This window comes from Pantherophis guttatus, chromosome 15 (assembly GCF_059756535.1).
Source record: "Pantherophis guttatus breed Tessera chromosome 15, ASM5975653v1, whole genome shotgun sequence".
Lineage (NCBI taxonomy): Eukaryota > Metazoa > Chordata > Lepidosauria > Squamata > Colubridae > Pantherophis > Pantherophis guttatus.
Genome location: NC_142077.1, coordinates 19,911,538 through 19,929,151, shown reverse-complemented (window position 1 = coordinate 19,929,151; position 17,614 = coordinate 19,911,538). Strand labels below are relative to the sequence as shown.

The 17,614-nt window shown below is 42.5% G+C and overlaps 1 long non-coding RNA gene across 2 annotated transcripts in view; it reads left to right on the top strand.

Moving 5' to 3' along the window:
- Positions 1–16,573, top strand: part of LOC148112057 (uncharacterized) — a 152,573-nt gene extending 136,000 nt beyond the window's left edge. Inside the window, exons 3-4 of one of the 2 annotated variants that reach the window (XR_015730040.1) lie at positions 155–222; positions 12,235–16,573. This is a non-coding gene — a long non-coding RNA (uncharacterized LOC148112057). Of the gene's footprint in view, positions 1–154; positions 317–12,234 lie in introns of those variants that run through there. The other variant, XR_015730041.1, reaches the window with a different exon arrangement.
- The last annotated feature ends 1,041 nt before the right edge of the window (positions 16,574–17,614 follow it).

Below are 17,614 nucleotides of genomic sequence, written 5' to 3'. Positions count from 1 at the left end.
GTTATGTGAGTCTTGCATCTTTATGTTCGGTTGGGCCTACCAAACCATCCTCTTGCTACCAATTTGTTGCTAGTTTGGTTATCCTGGTTAGGCCCATATATAAGAGACTGTAAGCTTTTTTGTAATAGTAATATTTATTTCTTTTCTTTCTCAGGAACACAATTAGACAAGCACTAATCTGGGAGGAGCAAGAACTTATATACAGAGAAGGCGGGGCTAATGGTAAGTACTAACCAATGGTAAGTGACACAATGACATCACACAATGACATATAAACAAGCACACATATTTACAGATATCAGGTTAGGTATTTTCATCTGTAACAGGAGCTGCTGCTGCTGCTGCCCTTCCAGAGGGGGGGGGCAGCTGGGAGGGCCTGACAGGGGGAGGGGGCGGGCGGGCGAGGGCCGGCTGGTAGGGAGCGACCGTTCCTTCGCTCGGGGGTTTGGGCTGGGCTGACTGGCTTGCATGAGGGTGGCAGGGATCGCCCCTTGTGGGGTAGGTGGGAGGTGCCCTCACCCGGGGGGCCCCAAAATGAAACGCGGGAGGCGGCATAGCACGGGAGGGAGACCCGCTCCAGACCTGCCCCCTCGGCCCAAGGCTCACTTCAGGGGCAACGTGGCAAAGCCATTGTCAGACACATCAGCCTCATCAGAGGCGAGGGGCCTGGAGGGGCAAGGGGCGTGGCTGGGCCTGGTTAGCTACCAGTTCGGGTGAACCAATGTGAACCGTTTGAATCCCACCACTGGCTTTGAGCCAATCACCTGGAGGCCCCGATTTCAATCCCCAGGGCCCAGCTAGGACTTCAGGGCCAGACTCTATGCTGCCCCCTACAGGCAGTGAGTCTTAGCTGAACCCTGGCAAGAGGGAGGGGCTGTGATGGGGGGGGGGCTCTCTGTGTCCAGGAGTTTCTCTCCTTTGCACTGCTCTACCCCAGAAAGACCTTTGCCCAAAATCCGCCCTGCCTTAATATTGACAATGGTTAAGGCAGCAGGCTAGGAAGCAAGAGATCCTGAGTTCAAGTCCTGCCTTAGCCCTGAAAGCCTGTTTGCTGACCTCGGGACAGACACTCTCTTTCAGACAAGGCCACCTCACAGGGTGATTGTTGTGGGGAAAAGAGGAAGAGGAAGAAGAGTTGGGCATGTTCACCTCCTTTAGTTATTTGAAAAAAATAATAAAACACTGGGAAAAAAGTGTAACAAAAATAAAAACCGGCTTTCTTGATTCTGTTTGCATGCAATCTGTCACAGCCTTGTACAGATACAGGAATTTCTCTTCTCACAAGGAGGAAAAGTTTTTTTTAAATCATCCCTTCCAATTTAACTCACTCCCTTTTTTCACAGCTGTGTAGGAACCAGTGGGGGCATCGGTCCCACTCCCAGCCCTGGGACACAGCAGGTTTCCCTGTTTCTTTGGGAAAGATTCCTTCCCCAATCAGAGTCCGCCTGAGCCCCATCATCCACTTCCATCCCTGCCTAGGATTAGCTGAATTCCTCCATTCAGACAACAGGAAAAAGGGAGTTTGAACCAAGCCTCTGGGTCAGTCTCCATTCCTCCACATAGAGGGTCCCACTCACTCCCCAAAGCCAAATTCTCCCTCAGTTCCTGGATGCCTCCAGACATCGCTTGGCTGAGCTCACAGCACGGCCAGGGTGGCTGACAAATTGGGATGGAAGGGACCACAAAACTTTCCAGCCACAAGAGACACTTGGACACAGACTGTAGCCTCCCACACACTGCTAAATTGTGCCTTTATGTGGCAGTGGGAAGGGTTATGGGATCAATCTCACAATAAACACTCACCCTATAGGGCTGCCCTATCATTTGTCCCTGATGACAGATGGAAGATTGTGAATCCCACTCCTGACACCAGTTTCTCTGGAATCAAACACAGGGGCCAAAAAAATAATCCAGGCTCACTGCAGTTGTTATTTATTCAGTGTCCATTGGAGAAATTTCCCTCCAGAAAATAGTGGGAGGAAATCTTAAGACAGAAGGATGCACTTATATTTATACATTCCAGGAAAGGTGGAGAAAATGACAATCATACATATGCATATTTCATTTAATAGATGATGTAAGCATGAATATTCAGAATTAGCAAGACTCAAGTTACCACCCCAGCCTTGTATTGTTGCTACCCTCAAGGAAGAGTTATTGTGTAAACAAAAAGAAACGTCTCAGTTACGTTGCCACAGCAGTTTCGGTGAAATGTACTGAGAAATGAGGGCATCAACGTTGCTCCATACATTCCTTCTATATTTCTGTCTTGCTAACATGCTCCCATTTCTCCAAGAAATTGGTCTCCTCTTCCACACACCCTTTATTTATTTCAAGAAAAATAGTTGGCCCACTCATGCATGCAGAAGAGCTTGGACCATTTTCTATGTTTGAACTGTGGAAAATGTTAAAAGTTGAAATTCCTCAGTCTCACATTTACACATTTCTTCTGCCTGTAAGCTGCTCTTTTATGAAGGATTCAATCATTTCCAAATTTGAAACATATAGATATTATTTTCTTTGATTCATGCCTACTATCTAAATGTAAAGAATATCTCCTTTCAAATAAAATAAACCGTTAACAATTCTTCCAGTATCATAATGGTGTTATATCTCATGTTTTTACATTTGTTCTGCCTGTGAGCTGCTCCTTTGTGTTGAGGTCTGGCCTCAGAAGGATAATGTAGCACTTGGGGATGAAGATGCAGCCCAGCAGACCAGCACTGGAGGCCAGGATGGAGAAGACCTGCACAGCCACCATGGATTTCCCTTTGGTGCTCAGGTAGGTGGGCACAAAAGTCACCCAGACACTGCAGAAGACCAGCATGCTGAAGGTGATCAGCTTGGCTTCGTTGAAGGCCCCAGGCAGGTTCCTGGCCAGGAAAGCCACCGTGAAGCAGATGGCAGCCAGGAAGCCCATGTAGCTGAGGGTGACGTAGAACATGACAACGGCCCCTTCGTTGCATTGCAGGATGATCTCTCCAGGCTGGGAGTGGAGGTCAGAGTCAGGGAAGGGGGCAGAAACTCCCAGCCAGACGGAGCAGATGACAATTTGGACAGCAGAACAAGAAAGGATGATGGAGTTGGCCAAGCTCTTCCCCAACCATCTCTTCACTCGGTTTCCTGGTTTTGTGGCCAGGAAGGCCAGCACCACCGTGATGGTTTTGGCCAAGAGAGAAGAAACGGCAACTGAGAAGATGATGCTGAAAACCGTTTGTCGGAGAAGGCAGGTGGCTTTCCTTGGTTGACCAATGAAGAGAGAAGGAGACAAGAAACAAAGCAGGAGGGAGACCAGGAGGATGTAGGAGAGATCCCAGTTGTTGGCTTTGACAAGGGGAGTTTCTCGGTATTTAATGAAGATGATTAAAACAAGGCCTGTGGTTAGGAAGAAGAGTAGGGCAAAAGAGACCAGGATGATGCCCAGAAGTTCTTCATAAGACAGGAAGGTTATAACTTTGGGGATACATTGGACTCTGTCCACATTTGGGTATTTATCATCTGGGCACTTGGTGCATTTTTTTGTATCTGAGAAAACAAAAAAGCAACTTTCCTTAATATTTTGTCCTTTTATCTTACAAGAAATGCCTTCTTTGGATAACAGCTGATAACAGTGGCATTTTCCAAGAAGTATTTATTAAAGATTTCTTTAAAAAGAGTATAAGAAGGATTTTTTTAAAAAAAATGGAGATGATAATTTGGACTGCAGAACAAGAGAAGATGATGGAGTTGGCCAAGCTCTTCCCCAACCATCTCTTCACTCGATTTCCTGGTTTTGTGGCCAGGAAGGCCAGCACCACCATGATGGTTTTGGCCAAGAGAGAAGAAACGGCAACTGAGAAGATGATGCTGAAGACCGTTTGTCGGAGAAGGCAGGTGGCTTTCCTTGGTTGACCAATGAAGAGAGAAGGAGACAAGAAGCAAAGCAGGAGGGAGACCAGGAGGATGTAGGAGAGGTCCCGGTTGTTGGCTTTGACAAGGGGAGTTTCTAAATACTTAATGAAGATGATTAAAACAAGGCCTGTGGTTAGGAAGAAGAGAAGGGCAAAAGAGACCAGGATGATGCCCAGATATTCTTCATAAGACAGGAAGGTTACAACTTTGCGGATACATTGGACTCTGTCCACATTTGGGTATTTATCATCTGGGCACTTGGTGCATTTTTCAGTATCTGAGAAAAGGAAAAAGCAATATTTCCTCAGTATTCTGTCCTTTACATTTCAAGAAGTCCTTTTTTTTTTTGGACTGATTCCAGCAATATTTTCCAACATGTGTTCTTTAACCATTCCACAGAAAATAATGATAATATAATTTTCTAATACATTTATAGCTAACTATATGAAATTGGAGGATTAGTGCATTTTACATAAACACAAAAAAGAGTTGAACTTCAAGGCATGTTTTAATTTGCACTTTCATCAAAATGCTCTGGATAAATCCATTTCCACCAGGCCTTCCTTTCCTCTGGTGTCACCCACCTTCCTGAGTGGAGAAGGTCCCCTCCGGACAAGGAACGCAGTCGTAGCAGCAAACTGGCTCTCCTTCTCGAGCCCTCTTGACAAATCCAGGATGACAACTTTCCACACATTTGGACTGAGGCAGAGACTGAGCAGAAAAAAAAAAGGAATGCCAAAGAAAAGGTGTTAGGACTCTCCATCCATGGAAAATGGGGAGAGAAATGGACATTAGACAAGTAGCCTCTATGCTTCACTGAGGTAAATATGAAATCTCTGACTCCTTCCAAACAGATGTAGGAGATGCGACCCTGGCAGGTTCTTCCTTTCGTTCCTCCCTTTTGCTTCTGGCACAACACATTGGAATAATAAAGGACTTTTTGACTTAATAAATTCTGGAAGGATGGAATTGAGAAAAGATTTAAGCATTGTGACAAACGTAAAGGTTCCCCCTCATGACTGTATTAAAAGGCATTCCTCCACTCTTCATCTATCTATCCATGGTGATGATGATCATATTAAATTTTTAAATACAGTCATTGTCAAAGATTTATTACATTATTTTATTTAATAAAGATTTATTTAAGTAGAGTAAAACGTTATTAAAAAGGAAACTTCTGACCAGTAGGGTCTGGAAAGGTTTCTTCTGGACTACAGAAAGCCTTGCAAAGCTGGTCCCCTTTGACACTAGTTCAAAACAGTCTCCCCGTTAAGAGACAAAGCAAAAATTCCTCATAAATTATAGCTGATGATATAACCTAGTTGGGTAATGAAACGCCTGGAAGAAAACAAGCAAGCTCAGAGAGCACCAAGGAGCCCTCATGTCAGTCCTGAGCTACCAATATTCTCCTTTATTAAGACTGAAGGTTTCTGCATAGTTTCTAGAACTGTAGTGAGATTGAGGTGAGATCATGAGAAGGTGTCCCTGAAAAATATTAAGTTGCAAATCTTTGGCTGCAACAGAGGGGACATGAGTGTGAGTCCTGGGTCAGGAGGAGATATTTCTGAGGCCCATCCAGTTATCCAAGAAAAAGTCCTTTGTGTTGAAGAACTTCAATTAGGAGACTCCAACTGGCATGGAAAGACTGACCCACGTTTAATAGTAGTTGAATTTGGAGACTCCTTTTCAAGCAGAGGGACTGAAGATAGCTAACACTCAAGATAAGCAAGGCCATTCATTTTCAGATGAAGAGCCCTCTTAATTATCAAAGGCCAAATCTAAGTAGAATTTCCTGTCACAGTCTGTCTCATTACTTCTGATATCAGGAAGACCTTTTCTTTGAACTAAAGTTGTGTTTCAGGTTTCTGGGGCAAAGGATTCTCTCACTGGTCACTGTCATTTTATGTGAACTGAAAGCCTTGGACCTCCTTCCTAGGGGCAGAAGATCAATTGCTCCCCCCAGTTGGGTGAAAGACAGATAGGGCTAACTTTGACCAGGTCTGGACTATTTAAAAACATCACAGACCATGGACCTGCCCTTTCAGGGAACCATTTCCCAATGGCCTTTCCCTAAGCAGGACAAGAGGAAGCTTCTCTCCCAATGGGACCCCCAGGAGCTCCATCCAGCCATGATTCAATTTCATCTCATTCAGTCCAAGCCTCAATTCAGGGTCTCTTCAACAGAATCCCCTTCTGCTTTGCTCTTTCAGGACAAGGAACAAGCGAACCTGAGGCTCTTAACAACACAACCTCCAGCACTTGAGGGTTTCTCATCCCAGGTTGGACATGGCTGAACCAGCTACAAAGAGTCTTCAGTATTACAGCAGCTGAAGAACAGCTTGGTCAATAGTACTGAAGGCTCCCAAGTGGCCTATAGAAAGAAAACTATAAGGTTTCTACTCCCCACGTTCAATTCCCAGTGAAGGTCATGGACCCTGGAAACTAGGCTTAGTCCACATGAAATGGGTCCCAAATCTTTGGAAAAAAGAGGAATCACACCAAAATTTCTCCCACCTGGTTGAGCAACTTTAGCTGTGAAAGAGCATCTTGGTAGATAGTAAGTCTCTGTCTTTCCAAAGTCCCCATTTGAAGTTCGATGGGATCCCCCTTGGGGAGAATCAACCCGCTCACAATTACCAGATCTGCTGCTACATCTCCATTTTGATCCAAGTAGAGTTCCCTCTCAGAAATATTGCAATACTCATTCTTCTGCAGGAAAGGATGGAACTAGAAGGGGAACATCCAGGAAATTTAACATCTGAAAGCTTTTTAAAAAAATCCTATTTAGCGTTTACACATTTGAATCTTTTTTCTACAGCTGCCTAACATCAAAATATACATTTAGAAAAATAGGCGTTACTACCTTCATAAATAAAACAAATGTTCAGCAAATTGCTCAACCCTATATTGGCAAAATATATATTAAGGAAATATAATTGATGCAATTGGTAAATTATAGGGGACATTCTAGAGAAGATGATAAATGAAATGAATCATAGGAAAAAAAATATTTATAAACACCTGGAAAACATCAGGTTGATTATGAAAAATGGTTCATTTAGTGACCATTTCAAAGTCATTTCAGATCTCCTCCATGTTGTTCCAGAGGGAGGTGGGGGAAATGGGGAAATGAGCTCAGTCAGAAGGGAGGAGATTCTGGCTGAAGGAGAGGATAAAGACCCTGAAAAGAGGAGCCATTTCAGAGCTGAGCCCTCAAAGCAGAGAAGTTCAGCCTCCCCTTCACTGAGGAGGCAAAGACTGAGCAGCCGTCAGTCAGAGCAGCTTTGACTGGGACTCCTGCAGAGAGGAGGGGTTGGGCTAGATGGTCTCAAAGTGTCCTTCAAAGTTATAAAGGTAAAATTCAACTATGCTAATCACAAACCCATAAAGACATGAGTGTATTTAAAAATGCATACATCCTTTTAAAATTCAGGGGCCTGGTGGCTCAGCAGACTAAAAGCATTGTGATTAACACCAGCTGTCTGCAATTACTGTAAGTTCGAATCTCACCAGGCTCAAGGTTGACTCAGCCTTCCATCCTTTCTAAGGTAGGTAAAATGAGGACCCAGTTGTGGGGGCAATAAGCTGACTTTGCATAAACATACAAAAGTATGAAGGCTATTGCTTAACGCATTGTAAGCCGCCCTGAGTCTCCGGAGAAGGGCGGCATATAAATCAAATTTAAAAAAAAAAAAAAATTAACTGTGTTTAAAACCAAAATCTATGTGTCGTGGGGCCTGGTGCTTAGAAGATGATGTCTCCAGCAATCAGATTGGCCCAACCGTTGATCTTCTGAAGCCCAATGTGGTTAAGAAGGTTCCCCTCCTTCTCCTCTGGGTTCCTTCTCTGAAGGATCTAAGATTGATGGATCCATATTGTTAGAAATAGGAAAGCAGCAATAAAGCAAGGAAGGCAATCTGGTACCCAAAAGGAGCAAAAGTTTATCAAAGCATCTGCAATTAGCACAGCCCCCCAAGCCCCGCCCCCAAGGCTGTGTGTTCTCCCCACTTCTCTCCGTATACCAATGACTGCATCTCTAAGGATCCATCTGTTAAACTACTGAAGTTCGCAGGTGACACAACAGTGATCGGCCTCATTCGAGACAATGATGAATCCGCATACAGACGGGAGGTTGAACAACTAGCCTCGTGGTGCGACCGGAACAATCTGGAACTGAAGACACTCAAAACCGTAGAAATGGTGGTGGACTTTTGGAGAAACCCTCCCATACTTCCACCTCTCACAATACTAGACAACACAGAATCAACAGTAGAGACCTTCAAAATTCTAGGTTCTGCCATATCACAACACTTAATGATAGTCATAGGGTTATAATTATAGTCATTAAGTGTTCGACCTTATGATTCTTGATGAACGTATCTTTTCCTTTTATGTACACTGAGAATCTATGCACCAAGACAAATTCCTTGTGTGTCCAATCACACTTGGCCAATAAAAAAATTCTATTCTATTCAAATCCACCAGGTGGACCCGGATCAAAGCATGCAAGAGGTTTTACGCCCTTCCTCCTGTCACTCAACCCTGTCCTGCTTCTCTATTGGCTGAAGGACTAGCAAGCTCTTGGCCTATCCGGAGCTCCTGTTCAACAATATGACCTTATTTTCCCCAGCAACCCCCTGTCTCCATGGCCTGGTGTGATTCTGCATCAGTAACTTTCCATTGTTCTTTTGCATAAATCGGTTATATTTTGAAATGTGTCCATTAAGCTCTTGCTCAGAAATCTTCCCCCCCCTTTTCTTTCTAGACTTTTCTGAACCACATTGTTCATTGTAAGAACAATACCATTTTAACTAGTTTTTCAAAAAGTTCCTTAACTTTCTACTTTCTTATTCTCTTTATTTATTACGCAGAAGTGGAAGCTGTAATGAAACATTATTTTAGAAGCAATTCTTCACATCCCACAATATCAGGACCCCCATACCTGCCATGGCTGCAGCCTTGGAGCCCCCAACCTCCCTTCGCCCTCCTTCCTTCCCCTCCTCCATCTGGAGGAATAGGCGGCGTTCAAGGCCTGGACCAGAGTCTGAATGAGACTGTAGGAAAGGTAATGATTTGTGATCTTTCTTCTGTTCCATTTCCATTGGGTCTCCAGTGGGGCTTTCTGGGTGCATCTTCTGCGGCCTTTTACAGAAAAGACTTTCTTTGAAAGAGAACAGAGAAAATAAAGATTTTGAAACTTTCTTTCCACAAAGAAATGGGGTTCAAAGGCAGAATCTCTTGGCCTTTTTTTTAACAGATAAGCAAAGATCCAAATACTATGGATGTATTTGTAAAGTCTGTCCTTTTTCAATGTTAATGTTCCCAAAACCGTATAGATCCAGACTTTCCCTTCAATGGGTCCTGGCAGACGCATAAATGTTAAATGGAAAGAAAGAATTCTCTCCCAAATGGAAACATCTTCTACGAAGTGAACAAAGATGTTGACTTGTCTCCACTTAGAGAGGGAATCCCTGGGGGCTGTTGTGTATCCAGTTGTTGAGAACAGTTGTGATATAACCACACAAATTCCATTCCTGACAAGCATAGGAGGAAAAAGCCTCATGAAATCCTCTCCATTTTCTGTGTCTGAAGCAAAGAGGCCAATCAGGGTCCATCTGAAGTGGAGGAGCAGTTGGACAATTGCTGGGTAGTGGAATCCTTCTTTGGGGAGCATCTGGTGGAAAAAAGGGAATTGACTTTTATCACTCAGAGCCTCTGAAATAATTGTATGACGGATCTGAAAAAGAAATGAAGAAAGCTGTGTTATATTGGGGGTCAGATAAAGTCCAAAACTTTATTTTTTTAATAAATTCAACTTGGTATTGATGAACAAATTAAATAGATTATTTTTGATTAGCAATTATGCCATATCAAGAAACAGAATATTAAGCACAGTGTTAACAACACTGTATATAAAAACGGAGCCCAAGAAACAAATTAAATAAAAAAGAATAAGAATAAAAAAACATATTTCTGTATCACAACTTATTGCAATCAGACCCACATGTCTATGGAGATTCTCAGTCGTCCAGGTTCTTCAGCTCTGGATGAGAAGCAAAAGGTCTTCAAAGAAGAACCAGAAAGTCCAGTTGCCTCTTGAAAAAAGCACCTTTGGGACCATCAGATCCAGATGTGCAGGTGTCAAGTGAGCGTTTCGTTCCAATAAAGGGCCGTATTATATCTTTAATTCTGACTGAACAGCAAATGTGTTGCTTTAACACAAGTTTCCCAATAGGTTGTTTGTCTAATGTGCAGCCCAAGACTCTCATCTCTCTCTTTCTTCTGCAGTTGACATTCAATATTCCAGATTCTTGGTGAAGCAATATTTGTTTATTTATTTATCTACCACCTTGATTATTTCTGGGCTTCTTCTCTAGTTACACAAGAGAGAGGGAGACCACAGCTCCTAATATAATTTGTCAGATGCATAATCCTAGAGCGCTTTATTTGAAATTCTGCATCTTCTAACCCAGAGAATTTGGGGACTCTGTCAGGTTCCAGAGGTTTAATTGTACACTAAGAAATTCAGCCCTGTGGAAAAGGAAGGAGACCCTCTGTGAGTTCTGTGGTTTCATGTATCAGGACATACAGTCAGGTCCAGAAATATTGGGACATCGACACAATTCTAACATCTTTGGCTCTATACACCACCACAATGGAGTTGGAATGAAACAAACACAATGTGCGTTAACTGCAGACTGCCAGCTTTAATTTGAGGGTATGTACATCCAACTCAGGTGAACGGTGTAGGACTTACAGCAGTTTGTATATGTGCCTCCCACTTGTTAAGGGACCAAAAGTAATGGGACAATTGGCTTCTCAGCTGTTCCATGGCCAGGTGTGTGATATTCCCTCATTACCCCAATTACAATGTGCAGATAAAAGGCCCAGAGTTCATTTCAAGTGTGCTATTTGCATTTGGAATCTGTTGCTGTCAACTCTCAAGATGAGATCCAAAGAGCTGTCACTATGAGTGAAGAAAGCCATCATTAGGCTGAAGAAACAAAACAAACCCATCAGAGAGATAGCAAGAACATTAGGCGTGGCCAAAACAACTGTTTGAAACATTCTCAAAAAGAAGGAATGCACCGGTGAGCTCAGCAACACCAAAAGACCCGGGAGACCACGGAAAACAACTTTGGTGGATGACCGAAGAATTCTTTCCCTGGTGAAGAAAACACCCTTCACAACAGTTGGCCAGATCAAGAAGACTCTCCAGGAGGTAGGTGTATGTGTGTCAAAGTCAACAATCAAGAGAAGACTTCATCAGAGTGAATACAGAGGGTTCACCACAAGATGTAAACCATTGGTGAGCCTCAAAAACAGGAAGGCCAGATTAGAGTTTGCCAAACAACATCTAACAAAGCCTTCACAGTTCTGGAACAAGATCCTATGGACAGATGAGACCAAGATCAACTTGTACCAGAGTGATGGGAAGAGAAGAGTATGGAGAAGGAAAGGAATTGCTCATGATCCTAAGCATACCACCTCATCAGTGAAGCATGGTGGTGGTAGTGTCATGGCGTGGGCATGTATGGCTGCCAATGGAACTGGTTCTCTTGTATTTATTGATGATGTGACTGCTGACAAAAGCAGCAGGATGAATTCTGAAGTGTTTTGGGCAATATTATCTGCTCACATTCAGCCAAATGCTGCAGAACTCATTGGACGGCACTTCACAGTGCAGATGGACAATGACCCAAAGCATACTGCAAAAGCAACCAAAGAGTTTTTGAAGGGACAGAAGTGGGATGTTATGCAATGGCCAAGTCAATCACCTGACCTGAATCCCATTGAGCATGCATTTCACTTGCTGAAGACAAAACTGAAGGGAAATTGTCCCAAGAACAAGCAGGAACTGAAGACAGTTGCAGTAGAGGCCTGGCAGAGCATCACCAGGGATGAAACCCAGCGTCTGGTGATGTCTATGCGTTCCAGACTTCAGGCTGTGATTGACTGCAAAGGATTTGCAACCAAGTATTAAGAAGGGAAAGTTTGATTTATGATTATTATTCTGTCCCATTACTTTTGGTCCCTTAACAAGTGGGAGGCACATATGCAAACTGCTGTAAGTCCTACACCGTTCACCTGAGTTGGATGTACATACCCTCAAATTAAAGCTGACAGTCTGCAGTTAACGCACATTGTGTTTGTTTCATTCCAACTCCATTGTGGTAGTGTATAGAGCCAAAGATGTTAGAATTGTGTCGATGTCCCAATATTTCTGGACCTGACTGTAATAAAAAGCATCTGGTCTTAAGCAGTTCTTAAAAGTAGGTAAATAAAACCTCAGATGAACAACAACACAGGAGATACAACACCCTGTCCTCCTTTATTTTACAGAAAGAGAGCCGAAATGGAGGAGCCAGGTGTGAAAGGCTAAGGACACCCTGACTGCTTCCATAGGTGTGAAGAGGCTGAGAGGAAGCCTGGTGCTGCTGATCAAGGGACCTGGATTAATCGATTATCACAAGTGTGACGGCCTCTATAAAAGCCAAAGTTTCAGGAGTTTTCTGGTCTCCAGCATTGAGGTGTGTGTTAACACAATGCCAAAGGGCAAAGACTCCAGCAGTGATCTGAGAGAAGCCATTGTTGCTGCCTATCAATCTGGGAAGGGCTACAAGGCCATTTCCAAACAATTTAAAGTCCATCATTCTATAGCAAAGAAGATTGTTCAGTAGTGGAAAACATTCGAGGAAGCTGCCAATCTTCCCAGGAGGGACCATTCCAGCAAGTTCACCCAAGGTCAGACCGTACAATGCTCAGAGACATGGCAAAAAAAGACCAAGAGTTCCACCTGAGACTCTACAGGCCTCAGTGAGCCTGTTAAATGTTCCAGTTCCTGACAGCAGAATCAGAGAAAGACTGAAGAAGTTTGGTTTGTTTGGAAGGGTTGCTGGGAGGAAACTTCTCTCTAAAAAGAACATGGCAGCACGGCTGAGGTTTCCCAAGTTGCACCTGAACAAACCACAAGACTTCTGGAACATTCTCCTTTGGACAGACGAGACCAGAGTGGAGAAGTTTGGCCATAATGCACAGAGCCACGTTTGGTGAAAACCACACACAGCATATCAGCACCATGACACACCAACCACCAAGCATGGAGATGGAGGGGTGAGGATTTGGGCTTCTTTTGCAGCTACGGGACCTGGGCACCCTATCATTGACTCGGCCATGGTCTCCTCTGCGTACCAGAGTCCAATGTGAGACCATCTGATTGACAGCTGAAGGCTGGAGGACTTTGGGTCATGCAAAAGGTGATGACCCCAAGCAGACCAGCAAGTGGCTGAAAAAGGAAAGGATCCAGGCGTTGCAATGGCCCAGTCAATGCCAGACCCCAACCCAATTGAAATGAGGTGGTGGGGCCTCCAGAGAGCTGTGCAGAAACAAACCCCCACAAACCTCAATGAACTGTTGTAAAGAAGAGGGGGCCAAAATTCCTCCCACAAGGATGTGAGAGACTGATAAAGTCACACAGAAAAGGATTACTTCAAGTTGTTGCTAAAGGTGATTCTACAAGCTATTGTATCATAAGGTGCATTTAGTTTTTCAAACATGGCTTCTCCATTTTGGCTTTCTTTTTGTGAAAGAAATGATCACATGGTGTAATATGTCCTATTTTGTTCTTCATCTGAGGTTGTATTTACCTCCTTTTAAGAAGTGCTAAAGAGCAGGTGGTTTATCAGATGTCCTGACACATAAAATCGTAAGAACTCAAAGAGGGTGAACTTTCCTTTTCACATGACTGTATTTCCTCTGATTTTAGAGAAAGGGGAAATTGTGGAAATTCCCAACTCAGCTCTGAATCAGCACCTGAAGTCCTTTTATCCACCCCCAAAATACTCCTCAGGTGCTGTGATTGGGTTTGTTCAGTAGAGGTAGATATTAAGCCCCAAACTTCAGTTCAATTGAAGGGCTTGGGGGTAACTTTGGCATTATATACTCGTCTAATAATTGGGGAGAAAGCTGGATAGCTATGATTTTCTTTTTCAGGTTCATCATTTAAACTTTAAATTCAATCCTGCCATTGCTTTAGGTGAGCTCCTTTGATGATGGAAGATGCAAGATTCCATCTCAGAGAAAAGTGACACTGAGTAAAGAAAGGTGTTACTTGATGCATTGGTCACATTTGTTTTCCAAAGACCAAAACTTTTGACTTTGATTGATCAATAATCAGAATTATTCTCTCAGTAGGAGCCACCTTTTCTCAAGAGTCTACGCCAGGGGTCGGCAACCTTAAACACTGCAAGAGCCATTTGGACCTGTTTCCTACAGAAAAAAACCACACTGGGAGCCACAAAACCTGGGTGGGCAGGGCCAACTCAGTCACTCACTCCCACCCAGTCACTCCCACCCAGTCCCCCAGTCCCATCCAGCCACGCAACCATTCTCTATGTCTCTCTCTCCCTCTCCCCCACTTTCTGTATCCCTGTGTCTGTCCCTCTCTCTTTCTTCCCCTCTCACCTGCTCTCTATGTATCACTCTGTGTGTGTGTGTTGTGTGTGTGTGTGTGTGTGTGTGTGTGTGTGTGTGTGTGTGTGTCTCCCCCTCCCTTCGGGCGACCGTCCTCCTCCTCCCCCTCTCCTCTCATAACTCCCTGGCTGGGAGCAAAGGACAGCAAAGGGGGGTGTGGGGTGGGCGGCCGCTCGCTTAAGGAGGGTCTTAACAGAACACGGCTTCTCTCCTGCACTAATGTTCATGTCATCGCCTGGCCATGTCATCGCCCACCCCTGGCAGCTCTTTGGCCATGCGCGGAGGGAGCGTCTTTCCTGAGGGAGGAACTTGAACTCTGTTGAGGCCATTGAAAAGTTCAGGTGGGAACGACTTCCTGTTTGCTGCTGGCCGCCGCCAGACGTTCCTTTGGGATCGTCAGCTTCCACTGCCTGTCAGAGCCGCCTTCACAACGGAACGGCGGCTCGAAAAAACTCTGTTTCCATGAGGAAACGGAGATAGAGCCGGCAGGGGTGGGTAGAACTCTCTGCAGAGTCCCAAAAGTTTTTCTTTTACTTTTGGGATGGAGCGGATGAGATGCCCCATATCCCCAGCCGCTGCTCCGGGCTTTGGGAGACCTCTGCTAATGCAGAGCCAGGCGTCAAAAGCAAGCCTGCGAATTTGACAGATTACTCAAAGAAAATGTGAGCTGGACCTGTAATACTGAAGCGCAAGTATTTTACTTATCTTTTAAAAATTACTTAAGAGAATAGAGGAAGAGAAAGAGGAAAAAAGTTTTTTTTTAAAATGGCGTCTGCCGCGGCTGGAGAAGAGTTTGAGAGGGAAAGTTCTTCCGTTTTTTATTATTACAATGTAGCGGAATAAATACCACTGGCTACATTTGTAGACAAAACTCCGCTCCTGTTTTTGTTTTTCTCTTTTTCCCCTGGAGGCCTGATTGTTGCTGGCTGGAAGTCTTTTGTCTTGTTTTTTTTTTTTTTCTTCTATCAAAGCCTGCTTAGGCGGAAACATGGCACTGAGGCTTGTGAAGTCAGACAACCAAATAGGTGGGGGGGATTCCCCCACTAAGAATTTAAAGGAACAAGTTTTAACTTTTCAGTCCCAGAAACCTGATTTTAATATAATAGAATTTCTCTTAGAGGAGATTGAAAGAAGGGATGAGATTGTGAATCAGCAACTTGAAAAATTTAAGCAGGAAACTAAGGAATTGGTGAAATCCAAGTTTGACTTTTTGCAGCAAAAAATTTTAAAAGTGTCAGAATTCATGATTCGGTTGGATACAAATACTAATTTACTAGAGTCAAAAATGGATGAAATTCAAGATAAATTGGACAATAGAATTCAAAAAATTGAAAATGATTTGTTAAATATTCAGGATTATAGTTCAGAAGAAAAATTTAAAATGGATGCTGACCAAAAGTCTGGTAATGTAGAAAATCTGCAACAGAGGATTGAAAAAGAGGTTCTAAAGATACAATATAATTTCACAGAATATGCAATAAGACTTAGAGGTTTGCAGGAAAATAACAGAGATGACTTAAGGAAAATATCTTCTGAATTTCTAGCTGGGATTTTAAAGATTCAACCTGAGGAAGTGTTTTGTAGGATTGACAGAGCTTATCGAATAAACTCCTGGACTGCCAAGCAAAGGCAATTGCCTAGAGATGTGGTAATCTATTTTTCAGATAAAGAAATTAGGAATAAAATTGTGCAAAATTCCTTCAATTCTAATTTGCAATTGTATGGAAGAAAGATTTGGATTTACAAGGAACTCCCACCTAAGATATTAATGGAAAGGAAGAAATTTGGCTTTCTGGTGTCTGAGTTAAAAAGGAGAAATATTCAATTCCGGTGGGACGTCCCAGTTGGTATTATATTGAGATATCAAGGAGAAAGATACCAGTTAAATACTGTTGAAAGAGCGGAAGAATTTTATCAAAATAGGTTGAAAATGAATTTAACGTCTTCAGATATAATACAGGATAAGCAGAAGGAGCTGGAACTAAAGACAGAGACTGTACCAGATAAATTGCCTTTGGATTTATCGGATACCCCAGCTGGATTATCTACAAATTTGAGAGAAGTGCCATCTGATTTTAATGTGATGACTTATCAAGGCAAGGACAAGCATGGAAACCAATTAGAGGATATACAAGGGATAAAAAAGAAACGCGAGACACAAAAAATTAGGATGGAAGTCAAACCCACAAAAAGAAAACAAAAAAAGAAATAGGTTGTACAAAAATAGAAATTTCTAACCCAAGCAACAGTGAAGCCAGTGATTTTAAAATATGAATGATTATGTGAAAACATAGAGGAGGCGACATATTGGTCAATATCATCCTGAGGATAGTGGCAGATCTCTGCATTGCCGTAATTTTTGGGACATGGAAAGAGCCTCAAATTGATGGTTTTGAATTATCTACTTTGAAACTTCTTTTTGTGTTGATAAATATATTATAATTATCTTGAATTATAAGGCAAGAGAATCACATTGGGACATGCAGAAGATCGGGTTGTTACCCAATACGATGATGGAAATTAATAATCCTGATGAAACCCACAATTATTATTATATGGAATATAATTATAATGTCACTCGGGTGGTTGTTTTTACTTTTATATATATAAGAAGATGTTTACTACTGATGGGGGCAGATATGATTGGAGATCTTGAATAAACGGTTGCATCAGCAAGCTATGTTACCCTATTATGGATGTTGGTTTTAACAATCCAGTGGAAAGACTTCAAGAAGATATTATATGGACTATAAATTTAAAGTTATTGTCTTTTCTTTTTTTATTTAGATATAATGGAATATATATATATATATATTTTTAAGTAGTGTGGGCAGTGAATTAAAGATATCAAGAATTGTTGTGTATGGTAAATTTGTAAGACAGTGGGTGAATAAGCTAGCTACAGACTGATTAGTTTAAGAAAAGGGATTTTTAAGTGATACATTTAGGGGAGTGGAGGAAATGGATAGAGTGGAATAAATGTTAAATTAGATTTTATGGGGAGCCCGCTTTGAAATGTTATTAAAGTAGGACTTATCGTATAGTTTTAAAGTGGAAGGTGGTTTTGAATTGTTGCAATAATGTATAGATATAAAACACTATTATGCTAAATTAGAAGTTATTTTATAATAGTTATAGTATAATGTGTTTGTTTTTTTTTTTTGTTTTTTTCTCTTCTTCTTTTCTGAAATGTATGGATAAAGGGGGATTTATAATACTTTTAGTAAGTAAAGGTCAGTATTTTGAGGAG